Raw genomic sequence first — 15,750 nt, 5'->3', positions numbered from 1 at the left:
CTGGCCAGGGACAAGATCCCCAGGAGGGGGAGGACCTCGGCTTTGAGAATGGCTAAGAAGCCCCCCCTCCCCGGTAAGTTCTCTGATGTGGAGCATCCGATAGTCATCCCCATGGACCCATCTCAACAAGTGCCAAGTGGACCGATGACATGATCTTGTGCAAGAGCCCTCGAAACTGAGGTGACATCTCTCCTTAATGACCTCCCATATTATGCATGTGAGACATGACTACTACCTAAAGCGGAGACTCAATGCATGATCGGGTAACAAGATGACGGACGTGAAGATTCTATGCCAAGTAGACAAGACGACGAGGACACCGAGCGCAAGGACCAAATGGAATGACCGCCTAAAAATTACAGCGGTCGGACATCCGATACCTGGGAGATCCTACAGCCTAAGGCCCAACCAGCGAAGTCTACAGCGGTCGGACGTCCGACGCTCATCGGACGACCGACAACCTACAGCGCCCGAACGCTCATCCCACCGGGAATCCAACACCTGCGGGTCAGAGCCAAGACACCAGAAGTCCGAGACCAACCGGACGACCGACGCACCAGACGTCCGACCTCGACCGAAAATCTGACAGATGCCCATCTGAGCCAAAACATCGGACATCCGACACTTACCGGATGTCCGAACTCTCGTGAGACACCGGATGACCGGTAACTGTCGGACGTCCGATGCCTGTTTGTGCACAGCGTGTTGGGCCGAAGCCCATGTACCCTTTTGCCCCTCTAGACTATAAATACTCTCCCACCTCCTCCTAACTAGGCTTAGCATTGTGATAGCTCATTTAGAGATAGATCTTTGCTCATCCCCTTGAGGTCTACTCCACGAGAGACCGCTGCCTCTTCGGAGAAGATCCCCCAAGCAGATTCAAGACCCCTCACGGGAAGATCACTCAAGACCTCCTCTCAGAGAAGAACTCGTTACCTTGTATCGTCCTTTGTTGACTTTGGATCATGTATCTCTATGTGTGTTCAGATCTATCACATGTGTGATCGTTTCTTGTTGATTTGAATGTTTTCTCTCGTTCCCCTCATGTTTACCCCCTCGTGTTCTTCGTGTTCTTTGTGGGAATCCCCTCCAATCGTGAATGATCATACTACACCGGGTTAGACCCGCATCATATGGTATCATGAGCCTTGGTTGATCATGATTTTGGTGCCCCACACCTCTTTTTCTAGCCTAATTTTTTTTCGTCCAATTTCGAAAATTCCCCACAAAAATAACCATACCAATTTTTTTTGTGATCTGTTAGTTTGATGAGATTTTGTTGAGTTTGATCCATTGATTTGTTGTGTTTCAAGTCGATCTAGCATTTCCCCATCATCTCCTTCATTTTCATCCACCAATTTCGAGCAATTTTGCCCAAAATTTCTTTCTCCCCATGAGTTCATCCAGTTTTTCCCGAGCCCAAAATCGCCTAGTCCATGGACGACCGATGATCACCGGTCATCCGACACTTACAGGAAATCCGGTGCAAGCAAACAGAGAGAAATCCTCGGATTTCTGGCACAGACCGGACGTGCCACGACCGGTCAGCCGACATCCATCGGAGGTCCGACAAACCCTGACGAGACTAAACATTTTCAGTTCGACCCTCGATCCACTTCCACTTCTGCATACACACTCACATACCACATCTTACCCACTTTCCGCATATACACTCCGATTCCCACCACAGCTTTTCCACAACACCTACGATCATATGGTATCCTACACCACCTTAGATTTAGCCCATTTGTCTTTGTGACTTGAGTTGTGGTTTCTCCGTTTCCTTGGGTGTTTAGGCTAACTTGGAACAGTACGACATCGACGACACCACCGTTCATCCTCGACAAGGACATCAACTTCAACCTTCTTCACAACCAACCGTAAGCAAGTACGGTAACATCGACGACATCTTGAGTACTCCCTTGCCATTTGCATTAATAACCCCATAGACCATTTTGTGTAACTTCCCTATCGAGACTAGCCATTTGAGTATTGCCGGGCCACGCTACTTGTGCACTTTAGTGTTCGTCCATACATACTGCATATCATGTCATATCATATCTTGTGAAACAAGAGTGTTCCCGCATACACAATTGCTATCTTGGTTTGTGAAGTTTGCAAAAGTGACCAAAGAAAGAGCTCAAAAGAGAGAAAGAGCCAAAAAGCTTTTAAGCAAAGAAACACAAAGAAGCTTGTAAGCAAGAGCCATAGCATCATATCATAGTGCATCAATATATCATATGATATCATATTCGATCATTTTGAATCATCTTGTGCTAAAGCACCGGAACATCATACATAAATAGCATACTTGTGATAGGAAGTCGCTATGTTTTGTCTCTTATAGGTCGTGCACAAGTTTGTATCCTCATATTGAGCAATCGGCTAGCGTCTCTCTAGTGTTGTGTGACAAGAGCATTTTCCATGGATTCCACATTTTCCGCTCATTCCTTGGTTGCACAACCACATTGATCTATTCGTGTGTGTGTTCCGTGTACTCCATTGTGTTATTGATCTTCTTGTTGCATTTGCAAATTTGTGAATCATTTTCAACAGCATTTAGTCTTGCTAACAATTGCATAAATTTTATGCCACTATCCTCACCGAGCTACACAAGTCTTTACTTGTGTAGGTGTGAGAATCCACAAGAATCGGTACCAATTGTGCTATTTCCATACTACACTATTGAGTGATCATTGATCCATCTTCAACATCGGATAAGGTACATTTGGTCTAGTTCTTCCTTTCTCCCGCTCACACATTTGCTTGCGATGATGGATAGGACAAGTACATCTTCGAACCCGCTATTCGACGACCCTCAAGAACCAAACAACTACGTCGCCAAGGTTTACCTACACTACTAGGGAAAAGCCTATACACAGAATCTTACTAGTAGCGAGGGTTAAAAACCCTCGCTACTGCTACTTACTAGTAGCGCTGGTTTTTAAACCTCGCTACTACTAAGTAGATAGCAGTAGCGCGGGTTTTTAACACTCGCTACTACTAAGCGGTCTCTACCGTGCCCCCCGGGACATGCCATAGTAGTAGCGCGGGTTTTTAACCCTCGCTACTACTAAGGGAAATAGCAGTAGCGCTAGTTTTTAGCCCTCGCTACTACTAAGTGGTGCCATAGCAGTAGTGAGGGCTAAAAACCCGCGCTACTACTAAAGGTCCCATTTTCAAACTCTACCCCCCCCCCCCCCCGTGGATCGCCTTTTCAGTTTTAAAAAAAAAGAAAATGATGAAAATGTCAAAAAATAAAAGAAAATAAGTTTCCCATGTGATATGTGGTCTAGTTGTTGGGAAAATTTGCAAATATGAAATTCGACTTTATTTGCAAAATCTCTCGAGAATTTATAAAAATGGGCATAACTTTTGCATACTAACTCGGATGAAAAAGTTTTTTATATGAAAAATCATCTACTCAAAAAGTTACATCCGAATTTAACTGGGGGAACCCCGTTAAACATTTTTAAAATCCTCAAAAACCTAACAGAAAAAAGTTACGGGGCTTTTAAGATCTAGAGGCAAAAAATCAATTTTTTTTTAATTTTTGTTAAATCTGGTCAAACTAATTATTCAAGAATATTACTGTTACTAAATAATTATTTTAGTTTTTTTGAATTTTGGTCAAATATGGTCAAACTGTGGTCAAACTAATTATTCAAGAAATATTAGTGTTACTAATTTTTTAGAACAATAGTTTCAAACTCAAACAGTGAAATGTGTGACTTCATGCTCAAGCTAAATTCCTGAGGTTAATAGGATTGACATCTTACTATTGTCAGGAAAACAACAAGTGCAGACTTGGAAACGAGGGAGAATAGAACCGAACCCGGAAGTTAAGCGTGCTCAGGCTGGAGTACTGAGAGGATGGGTGACCGTCCGGGAAGTTAGATGATTTGGAATGATGAGGGGTGATTAGAGATTAAATTGAGCAGCGATGAGGGGTGATTAGAGATTTGAGGTTAAAATAATTCAGAAATTTGAAAATTAGGGGAAAAATCAAAAAAAATCGAAAAAATTCAAAAAAAATCAGAGATTAGAGATTAGTAGTAGCGCGGGTTGGCACCCGCGCTACTGCTAAAGGACGTAGTAGTAGTGCGGGTCGCACCCGCGCTACTGCTATACGTTAGTTGTAGCGCCGGCCCCCGCGCTACTAATAGGCCCAAAACCTGCGCTGCTGCTAGGATTTTCCCTAGTAGTGCTATTTGGTGTTCAACGAGCTCTACATCAAGAGAATGAAGCTATGCATGAGCGCATTGAGCTACTCGCCACCGAGTTGAGGCATTCTGAAGAGCGCACAAGAGACTACTTCAACACCACTCTTGCCAACCACATGGAAGATTTCAATGCAAACATGACTACTCAAATGGAAGAGCTACGAACTTTGATGGTCAATCGATCTTCTTCCTCTTCATCATCCCAAAGACGGCGCAACTCGAGTCGACATTCCTATGACTCCATCACCGACTCAAGTACACCGGCTTCAAACACTCTTCATTGAGCGCGCACCAAGACCGCCGAGCAAACCGCAATCCACTTCACAACAATGGTTCACAAGAGCACCTTGAAGAGAAAGAACATCCACATCGACAAAATCAAGATACACTTGAGCAAGCACAAGAAAGGCAACGCCAACGCCAACAAGCGGAAGCACAAGAACAGCGGCGCCAACAAGAGCAAATGCAAGAATGGCAACGCCAACACCAAGATGAGCAAGACGTCGCTGCTCTACGTGAATAACAACAACAGCATGAAGCACACGCTCTTGAAGCGCAACGTGCCCTATGACACACATCGCACCGTCGCCGCACGCAACCAACGTACTCATGAAGAAGAAAAAGCACTTCGCGATGAAGTTCAAAATGCAGATATCAAGCACGAGTGCACCAACAAGCTCCTCAAGCTCGCCCAGAAGCTAGAGAAGAGCAACAACCTCGACAGGAAAAATAAGTGCGCAAAGAGTAACAACCTCAACAAGAACAACAAGTGCGCCAAGAACAACAAAACAATGAGAATCCTCCACGCCATGTGCAAATTGAGGTTGACAATCCTCCATGTCAAGAACGCCATCACAATAGGCAAGCGCATAATGAAGAGCACCGCTATGGCAAGCTCAAGTTCAACATGCCAAAGTTTTCTGGAAGCAATGATCTCAAAGACTATATCTCATGGGCATTGAAAGTCGACAAGATCTTTCGCTTACACAACTATGATGAGGAGAAGAAGATCGCCATGGCATCTCTTGAGTTCCAAGATTACGTCCTTATTTGGTGGGAGCAAGTCATTGAGAGGCGGGAAGCAAGAGGGGAGCCACCAGTCATGACATGGAACCAAATGAAGGATGTCATCAGAGCGTGCTTTGTGCCAACACACTATAGCCGTGACTTATTCTAGAAGTTGCAATTCCTCAAGCAAGGCACCAAGTCCGTTGAAAAGTATTATAAGGAAATGGAGATTGCCATGATTCGAGCCAATGTCACGGAAGATGAGGAGCAAACTATGGCAAGATTCTTGAATGGCCTCAACCATCCTATCAAGAAAATAGCCGACTGCCAACCCTACTCCAACCTCATTGAGTTAGTGCATCAAGCTACAAAGGCGAAGCGACAAGTACAAGAGGACTACAAGTACTCCAAGTACAAGTCCAAGAACTACGGCTCATACACTCAAGGTCCAACGACTTCGGCGCCTCCTACCTCAATCAAATCGCCTACAAGCATTGGCGACAAGCCAAGTTACAAGACATCATCAAGTTGTACACCTACGACGAGAAACTTCAAGCCAAAAGCTTCATCATCTACAACTCCTACTGATGGTACCTCCAAGTCAAGCTCCATCAAATGCTTCAGATGTCAAGGACGAGGCCAAAAGTCCTATGAGTGCCAAACAAGATGAACAATGATCATCAACGATGATGGTACCTATGACTCTATGAGCGATGAAGAAATGGAAGCCCTTGAGCACATGGCTATGCATCGTCAAGTGAATGAGGATGAGGACAATCAAGTCTTTTGTGACAATGATCTAAGCCCCGCTCTCGTTGTCTCCAATGTCTTGACGCTTCACCACCAACAAGACAAGGACCAACGATGCCACATCTTCCACACAAAAGCCAGCATCAATGGACGTTCTGTGAAGGTCATCATCGACGGAGGAAGTTGCCACAATTTGGCAAGCGAAGAGCTATGTGACAAGCTACAATTGGTCAAGATGAAGCACCCTCACCCATACAAGGTACAATGGCTTAGTGACTCCAGCACCATTCGAGTTGAGCACACCGTGCAAATATCGTTCAAAATTGGCGCATATGAGGATATCTTGGAATGTGATGTGGTACCTATGTCCGTTTGCCACCTCCTTCTTGGATGGCCATGGCAATTCGATCGCGGCATCATCCACAATGGATGTAACAATCGCTATAGCTTCAAGATGAAGGGCAAGGAGTTCATGTTATGACCTATGTCTCCAAGTCAAGTGGTCGCCGACAAGCAAGCATCCACCCATCATGGATAGAATGGTGAGAGAGTGACCCACCAAAAGGGGACTGAGAGCCACAAGCCTAAATCGAGTGCCTCCACAATGAATGAGAAGAAGCATCTAGTGTTATTCGCTACCAAAAGTGAGATGAGAGAAGTGTGTGAGAACCCATCGAGTGTACTTCACTTTGTGCTCTTATGCAAAGGTGAAGCGGAACAACCTAACCCCTCACCACCTCTACCTTTAGTGTTGTCTTGCTTGTTCCAGGAATTCCGAGACGTATTTCCCGACGAGCTACCTTCAAGACTACATCCTCTTCGAGGCATCGAACACCGCATCGACCTCATCCCCGGAGCCCCTCTTCCTAATAAGTCACCCTACCGCGTCAACCCCGAAGAAACCAAGGAGATCCAATGGCAAGTACAACAACTCATCGACAATGGCCATGTATGAGAAAGCTTGAGCCCATGTGCCATTCCGGTAATCCTTGTTCCTAAGAAAGATGGTACATATCGCATGTGTTCCGATTGTCGTCCCATCAATGCTATCACCGTTAGATATCGTCACCCCATACCACGCTTAAATGATATGCTAGATGAGCTTAGCGGAGCCACAATTTTCTCTAAAATTGATCTTAAAAGTGGCTATTACGAAATCCGCGTACAAGAAGGTGACAAATGGAAAACCGCATTTAAGACCAAATTTGGCTTATATGAATGGCTTGTTATGCCAATGGGCTTATCAAAAGCACCCCGGTATGTTCATGCTCGTCGTGCATTTTGTCCTTAGACCCTACACTGGTGTGTTTGTTGTGGTCTACTTTGACAACATACTTCTTTTTAGCAAATCTCTCAAAGATCATGTCACCCATCTTAGAACCGTTTTGCAAACTCTTCGCAAAGAGAGACTCTATGCTAACATGGAGAAATGCAAATTTGCTATTAACATGCTTGTCTTCCTAGGATTTGTCGTTTCTTCGAAGGGAGTGCATGTAGACAAAACCAAGATCAAAGCTATTAAAACTTGGCCCCAACCCACAAACTTGCAACAAGTGTGTGTTTGCTTCGCCTTTACATGCCTTGAGTAAGAAGAACGCACCTTTTGTTTGGGGACCATTACAAGACAATGCATTCAATGAGCTTAAGAATTTGCTTACACATGCCCCTTTGCTTTCTTTACCCAACATTGATAAACCTTTTGAGGTCCATTGTGATGCTAGCGGTCATGGCATAGGAGGTGTGTTAATGCAAGAGAAGCGCCCCATCGCATACTTTAGTGAAAAACTTTCCGAAGCGCAACTTAACTACCCCATCTATGATAAAGAGTTATATGCATTAGTGAGAGTCTTGCATGTTTGGGAGCATTATCTCCGCCCTGATGAGTTCATTCTTCATACGGATCATGAAACACTTAAGTACCTTAAGGGTCAAACTAAGTTGAACAAGCGCCATGCTAAGTGGAGTGAATTCATTGAGTCATTTCCTTATGTAATCAAGTACATCAAAGGCAAAGAGAATGTTGTGGTGGATGCGCTTTCCTGCAAATGCATGATTAAGAACTAGGAAATATAGCACTTGTATATGTTTCTCATGTATTAAGTGTAGGCAAATTCGATTTATTCCTCACATGCACAACAATACAAAATTCTACCCACGACAATTGGACATCGCATTGCATAATTGAACCAAGCAGTTAACTAAACACCACAACAAATGAACCAAACATTAACTGAGCACCACATTGCACAATATAACATACTCCTAATAGAAGATCATACAGTTAACCAAACAGTTAACTACAGCCAATTGTAGCAATTGTATTTGTTCTCATGTATTTACTACAGCCAAATTCAATTTAGTCCTCACATGGTATACAATAACAGAATGCACCCACAACTATTGAACATCGCATTGCAGAATTGAACCAAACAGTTAACTAAACACCACAACACAAATGAACCAAACATTAACTAAGCACCACATTGCACAATGTATAACCAAACCAAGCATGCTTAACAACTTGGAAATATAGCAATTGTATTCGTTTCTCATGTATTTTGTAAAGATAAATTCGATTTATTTCTCACATGGAAGACAATACAGAACTGCAGCCTGAAGAATTGAACATCATAGTTGCAGAATTGAACCAAACAGTAAACTGAAGACGACAACTAATTAACAAAACAGTTAATAAGTGAGCACCACACTGCACGACATATAGAACATATACACTAGAGCAATAGATTGCATGGTAACATTAGATAACACAATTCACTAGAATTTGTGAAGGAAAGGTAGGAGCAGCACACGCAACGGGTAAACCGAGCATGCTTAACCGGCATAGCTAGCAAATGGCAAGGTGCTCCTCCAAGATCTGGGGGTCGACACGAATGGCAGCCATCACGACCTCATCCGCGTGTGCGGTAGCGATTTGCTTCTCCGCTGCCAAATGCTCCTTGAGATCTTGGCTATACTGCGTGCACCATGGCTTAGGGCGGTGCTTATTTGGTGGAGGGGTCAGTGATTTGGGTGGAAAGTGTCGTGCTCACGCCGGCGGTCGGGGCATGTGGAATGTGGAAGGAGGAGGAGGATGGGGGTCGGGTGTGGATTACCTACCTGGATAGACGAGGCCGAGCAGCGTGAAGGAGGGTCGCCAACGAGGAGGCGGCACTGCAAGCAAGGAGTGAAGGCTTCAACTTGGAAAGGAAGGTGGAAACAGGGGAAATGTGGCTTTTGGTAAGGGGAAGGGGGCGGGGAGGTAGATTCCGCGGAAGCCGAAATTTTGGAATTGCTTCACCAAAAAAAACTAGCGCGCAAAGTGTCATCAGACACGGTCCCTTATTCAGAACAGTGTACGATGTGTGAACATCACACATGATTCAGATAGCTTAACCTATGATGAGTTTGAACGTCAAAAAATTTGGTTCGAATTTCCATGGTAATAGTGGTCATCCATGTCATTGCAGAATTTGGGTACACAAAGGAGACTATAGCACACCCACACTTCTTAATTGAGAAAGTTCAGCAATTAAACAGAGCTAGCTGACCTAAACATTACTCTAACAAATTAAAGACCGACACTCTAAACTAAACAAAACAAAGAGTACTACTACGGCTGGTGCTCGTCGATCTCCGCTGCTGCCTCCATATCTAGCTCGCGCCCGACGGTCTCCTGGGGAAGGGACTCCATGGCATCCATGGCACCATACTCGGCAAGCATCTCGCCATTCGCGTCCGCCATCTCTTTGGAAAAGGGCGCCACAAGCTGGGCGTGGGCGGCCGTGATCTGGGCTTGGACAGGCTCTGTCGTTGCAAGGTATGCGGCGGAGGAACCGGCGGCTGCTCGAACGCTCTTGGCGATTGCCAGCTTTTCGGTCGTGGGTTGCTGATCGTTTTCGGAGAAGCTTCGTTCGATTTGTGCGGTGACCGCCTGGAGCTAGGCATGGGTGGCCTAAACATGGTCGTGGGCGGCCTCCATCAGGTCTAAGGCCGCCGCTGCGGAACAGGAAGCTGTTGTGCCGCTCTCGCTAGTTGTTGTCCCCGAGCCAGATGTTGCTACCGCCACCTGAGAAGCAACATCGGCCATTTGGGCTGCCATGGCTTCCCGATCGCAGATTGCGACCGCGCTCATGCACCTTGCATCATGTCGGACCGCGACGTCAAGTTTCTAAGTTACTTTTGGAAGACGTTGTGCGCCAAGCTCGGAATCAAGCTCCTATTCTCTTCGACATACCATCCACAAACCAACGGCCAAACGAAGGTCACAAACCGGATGCTATCAACTCTCCTCCGCGTGTTGATCAAGAAGAACATCAAGGAGTGGGAGCAATGCTTACTCATTGCTGGGTACGCCTACAACCGCGCAAGACATTCTACTACCGGCAATTCCCCCTTCGAGGTCGTCTACGGCTTCAACCCTTTGTCCCCATTGGACATTCTTCCTCCAACTCTACAAGAACGCATTAGCATGGACGCAAGTGCCCCAGCAAGCTATCTCAAGAAGATGCACGAAGATACAAGGCACACCATAGAGCGTCAAGTCCAACGTCTCGCCTCCAAGATCAACGCCAACAAACACCCCATGGTATTCAACATTGGAGATCTTGTGTGGCTACACCTTCGCAAGGAATGCTTCCCCAATGAGCGCAAGTCCAAGTTACTGCCACGAGCCGACGGACCCTTCAAGGTTCTAGCTAGGGGCATCAACAAGCACCCCATGGTATTCAACATTGGAGATCCTTGCATTATGCCTAACTAGGGGCGTAAAATGATAGCGCTCGTTGGGAGGCAACCCAACTTGTATCTTTTTGCTTTTTGGTTTTCTTGCTGTTTTCAATAAAATACCCAATTATGCCTCTGGTTAGAAGTGTTTTTGTGGTTTAAATTATTGTTTGTGCCAAGCAAAGCCTTTAGGATCTTGTTGGGTGATGGTTGATTTGATCTTGCTGAAAAACAAAAAGTTTTGTGCTCATAAAAGTAATTTTATTAAATCACAGAAACGTGATTTTGATGTGAATTTTTTACACAAGATTTATATACAAATTTCCCATGTTGTCCTAATTTTTCAGAATTTTTGAAGTTACATAAGTATTCGAAGTTCACAGATTGCTACAGACTATTCTGTTTTTGACAGATTCTGTTTTCTTTGCGTTGTGTGCTTGTTTTGATGATTCTATGGTTTTCTTAGAAGAGTTTTTGTCATAGAAAAGTTGGAATACAGTAGATAAAATGCAAAAAAATATATGAATAGGTTTGCAACAGTACTTATAGTAGTGATTTGTTTTCTTATACTAACGGATCTCATGAAGGTTTTGTTGAGTTTTGTGTGATTGAAGTTTTCAAGTTTTGGGTGATGTTACGATGGATGAAGGAATAACGAGTAAGAAGAGCCTAAGCTTGGGGATGCCCATGGCATCCCAAGCTATTATCCAAAGAGAAGCAAGCAACTAAGCTTGGGGATGCCCGAGTGGCATCCCCTCTTTCTTCTAACGACCATCGGTATTTTACTCAGAACTATATTTTTATTCGTCACATACTATGAGTTATGCTTGGAGTGTCTTGTATGATATGAGTCTTTGATTTTTTTTGCCTTTTGTTTTAAGTCTTGAATCCTTGCTGGATACACCTATTTGAGAGAGCCAAAATTATGCCATGACTTGTTAGAATTGCTCTCTATGCTTCACTTAAATCTTTATGAGCTATGGAATTGCTCTAGTGCTTCACTTATATCTTTTTGAGCATGGTGTGTGATACATCTCCAACGTATCTACTTTTCCAAACACTTTTGCCCTTGTTTTGGAGTCTAACTTGCATGATTTGAATGAAACTAACCCGGATTGACGCTATTTTCAGCAAAACTGCCATGATGTTGTTTTATGTCTAGAAAAGAAAAGTTCTCGGAATGTCCTGGAAATCCACGGAGGCACTTTTTGGAATTAATAAGAATTTTTGGCGAAAGAATTAATGCCAGGGGGCCCACAGCCTATACTCGAGACAGGGGGGCGCCCTCCGACCTCAACTCCAACTCCATATATTCCGTCTCGGGGAGAAAAAATCAGAGAGAAAGTTTCATCGCGTTTCACGACACGGAGCCGCCGCCAAGCCCTAATCTCTCTCGGGAGGGCTGATCTGGAGTCCGTTCGGGGCTCCGGAGAGGGGGATTCGTCGCCGTCGTCATCATCAACCATCCTCCATCACCAATTTCATGATGCTCACCGCCGTGCGTGAGTAATTCCATCATAGGCTTGCTGGACGGTGATGGGTTGGATGAGATTTACCTTGTAATCAAGTTAGTTTTGTTAGGGTTTGATCCCTAGTATCCACTATGTTCTGAGATTGATGTTGATATGACTTTGCTATGCTTAATGCTTGTCATTAGGGCCCGAGTGCCATGATTTCAGATCTGAACCTATTATGTTTTCATGAATATATGTGTGTTCTTGATCCTATCTTGCAAGTCTATAGTCACCTATTATGTGTTATGATCCGACAACCCCGAAGTGACAATAATCGGGATACTTCTCGGTGATGACCGTAGTTTGAGGAGTTCATGTATTCACTATGTGTTAATGCTTTGGTTCGATTCTCTATTAAAAGGAGGCCTTAATATCCCTTAGTTTCCGCTAGGACCCCGCTTCAACGGGAGGGTAGGACAAAAGATATCATACAAGTTCTTTTCCATAAGCACGTATGACTATTTACAGAATACATGCCTACATTACATTGATGAATTGGAGCTAGCTGTATATCACCCTATGTTATAACTATTGCATGATGAATTGCATCCTGCATAATTATCCATCACTGATCCATTGCCTATGAGCTTTTCACATATTGTTCTTCGCTTATTTACTTTTCCGTTGCTACTGTTACAACTACTACAAAAACCCAAAAACATTTATCTTTACTTTTGCTACCGCTACCTTTATTATCATACCACTTTTGCTACTAAATACTTTGTTGCAGATACTAAGTTATCCAGGTGTGGTTGAATTGACAACTCAACTGCTAATACTCAAGAATATTCTTTGGCTCCCCTTGTGTCGAATCAATAAATTTGGGTTGAATACTCTACCCTCGAAAGCTATTGCGATCCCCTATACTTGTGGGTTATCAAGACTAATTTCTGGCGCCGTTGCCGGGGAGCATTGCTCTATTCTCTGAGTCACTTGGGATTTATATCTGTTGATCACTATGAAGAACTTGAAAGACGATCGAACTACTATTTTGCCCTCAACTACGAGGGGAGGTACGGAACTGCCATCTAGCTCTGCACTAGATTCTCCTTCCGTTATTAGTAGGCTTGCGACACCTAAACCTACTACTGCTATGAATTCTGATATGTCGCATGTTATTGATGATGCCACTTCTGCTATGCATGATGAAACTACTTCTGTGTGTGATACTACTTTGCCATTAGGTGAATTTCTTGATGAACAACTTTCTAGAGTTAGGGGGAATGAAAATATTGAAGAACCTATTATTGATGATAGTGATGATGAAGGTTCCCCCAATGACTATGTATTACCTGTTGTTCCTAAGGGTTATGTTATGAATGAAGCAGCTGCTATGGAAATCCTTGCTTGCAATGATAGAAATGATCTTAAGAAATTATTAGCTAAATGGAAGCAACAGTCTCTTAATGCTAGAATGAAACCTGATCCTGCTTTTGCTACTTCACCTATCTGTGTTACTGATAAGGATTATGAATTCTCTGTTGATCCTGATATTATTACTTTAGTTGAATCTGATCATTTTTATGGCCTTGAATCTGAAACTGTTGTGGCACATCTTACCAAGTTGAATGATATAGCCACCTTGTTTACTAATGATGAGAAGTCTCGCTATTTATACATCCTTAAGATATTTCCATTCTCATTAAAGGGTGATGCTAAGACTTGGTATAATTCTCTTGCTCCTGGTTGTGTGCGTAGTCCCCAGGATATGATTTATTACTTCTCTGCTAAATATTTCCCTGCTCATAAGAAACAAGCTGCCTTGCGGGAAATATATAATTTTGTGCAAATCCAAGAAGAGAGTCTCCCACAAGCTTGGGGGAGGCTTCTCCGGTTACTTAATGCTTTGCCTGATCATTCTCTTAAGAAAAATGAAATACTTGATGTCTTTTATAATGGACTAACCGATGCTTCCAAGGGCTACTTGGATAGTTGTGCTGGTTGTGTTTTCAGGGAAAGAACAGTCAACGAAGCTGAAATACTATTGAATAATATGTTGACTAATGAAAATAATTGGACTATCCCCGAACCAGTTCCTAAAGTAATTCCTGAACCAATTGAGCCAACTCCTGAGCCTATTCCTAAACCCACTCCAAAGAAGAGAGGTGTTCTATTTCTCAGTCCTGAAGATATGCAAGAGGCAAAGAAATCAATGAAAGAAAAAGGTATTAAAGCTGAAGATGTTAAGAATTTACCACCTATTGAAGAAATACATGGTCTTAATTTACCACCTGAAGAACCACATTGTCTTGATAACCCAACACAGGTAGTAAAGGTAAATTCTCTCTATAGATATGATAAAGTTGAGATACCCTCTACTAAATTTCATAGCCCATGCTTAGATGAATTTGATGACTTTATGGCTAGACAAGAAAGTTTTAATGCTTATGTTGGTAGAGAGTTAAAGAATAATGCTTTCGAGATAGGATGTGTAGGTGATAATCTGGCTAGAGTTAAAGATGAACTTCACCGCGTTAGCAAATATGCTTCTATGGTTGCTACTCAAGCTGAGCAAGTACTTAAAGCTCAAAATGATTTGCTTGATGAATTAAATAATAAAAATGACTTTGCCGTTAGAGTGGCTACTAGAACTGGTAGAATGACTCGGGAACCTATGTATCCTGAAGGCCACCCTAAGAGAATCGAGCAAGATTCTCAGAAAAATAATTTAGAGGCACCTAGTTCTTCTAAAAAGAAGAAAAAGAAAAATGATAGAACTTTGCATGCTTCTAGTGAACCTATTGTAGACACACCTGAGAATCCCAATGATATTTCTATTTCTGATGCTGAAACACAATCAGGTGATGAACATGAACCTAGTGATAATGTTAATGATAATGTTCATGTTGATGCTCAACCTAGCAAAGACAATGATGTAGAGATTGAACCTGCTGTTGATCTTTGATAACCCACAATCAAAGAATCAACGTTATGATAAGAGAGTTTTTGTTGCTAGGAAGCACGGTAAAGAAAGAGAACCATGGGTTCAGAAACCCATGCCCTTTCCTCCTAAACCATCCAAGTCAAAGGATGATGAGGATTTTGAGCGCTTTGCTGAAATGATTAGACCTATTTTCTTACGTATGCGCTTAACTGATATGCTTAAAGTAAATCCTTATGCTAAGTATATGAAGGATATCATTACAAATAAAAGAAAGGTACCGGAAGCTAAAATTTCCACCATGCTTGCTAATTACACTTTTAAGGGTGGAATACCAAAGAAACTTGGAGATCCGGGTGTTCCAACTATACCATGCTCCATTAAAAGAAATTATGTTAAAACTATTTTATGTGATCTTGGAGCCGATGTTAGTGTTATGCCTCTCTCTTTATATCGTATTTGAATTGAATAAGTTGACACCTACTGAAATATCTTTGCAAATGGCCGATAAATCAACTGCTATACTTGTCGGTATTTGTGAGGATGTGCCTGTTGTGGTTGCAAATGTCACTATCTTAACGGACTTTGTTATTCTTGATATTCCCGAGGACGATAGTATGTCTATTATCCTTGGTAGACCTTTTCTTAATAC

The sequence above is a fragment of the Triticum aestivum genome, chromosome 1B (assembly GCF_018294505.1).
Source record: "Triticum aestivum cultivar Chinese Spring chromosome 1B, IWGSC CS RefSeq v2.1, whole genome shotgun sequence".
NCBI lineage: Eukaryota > Viridiplantae > Streptophyta > Magnoliopsida > Poales > Poaceae > Triticum > Triticum aestivum.
Note: the sequence above shows the minus strand (reverse complement) of the source record.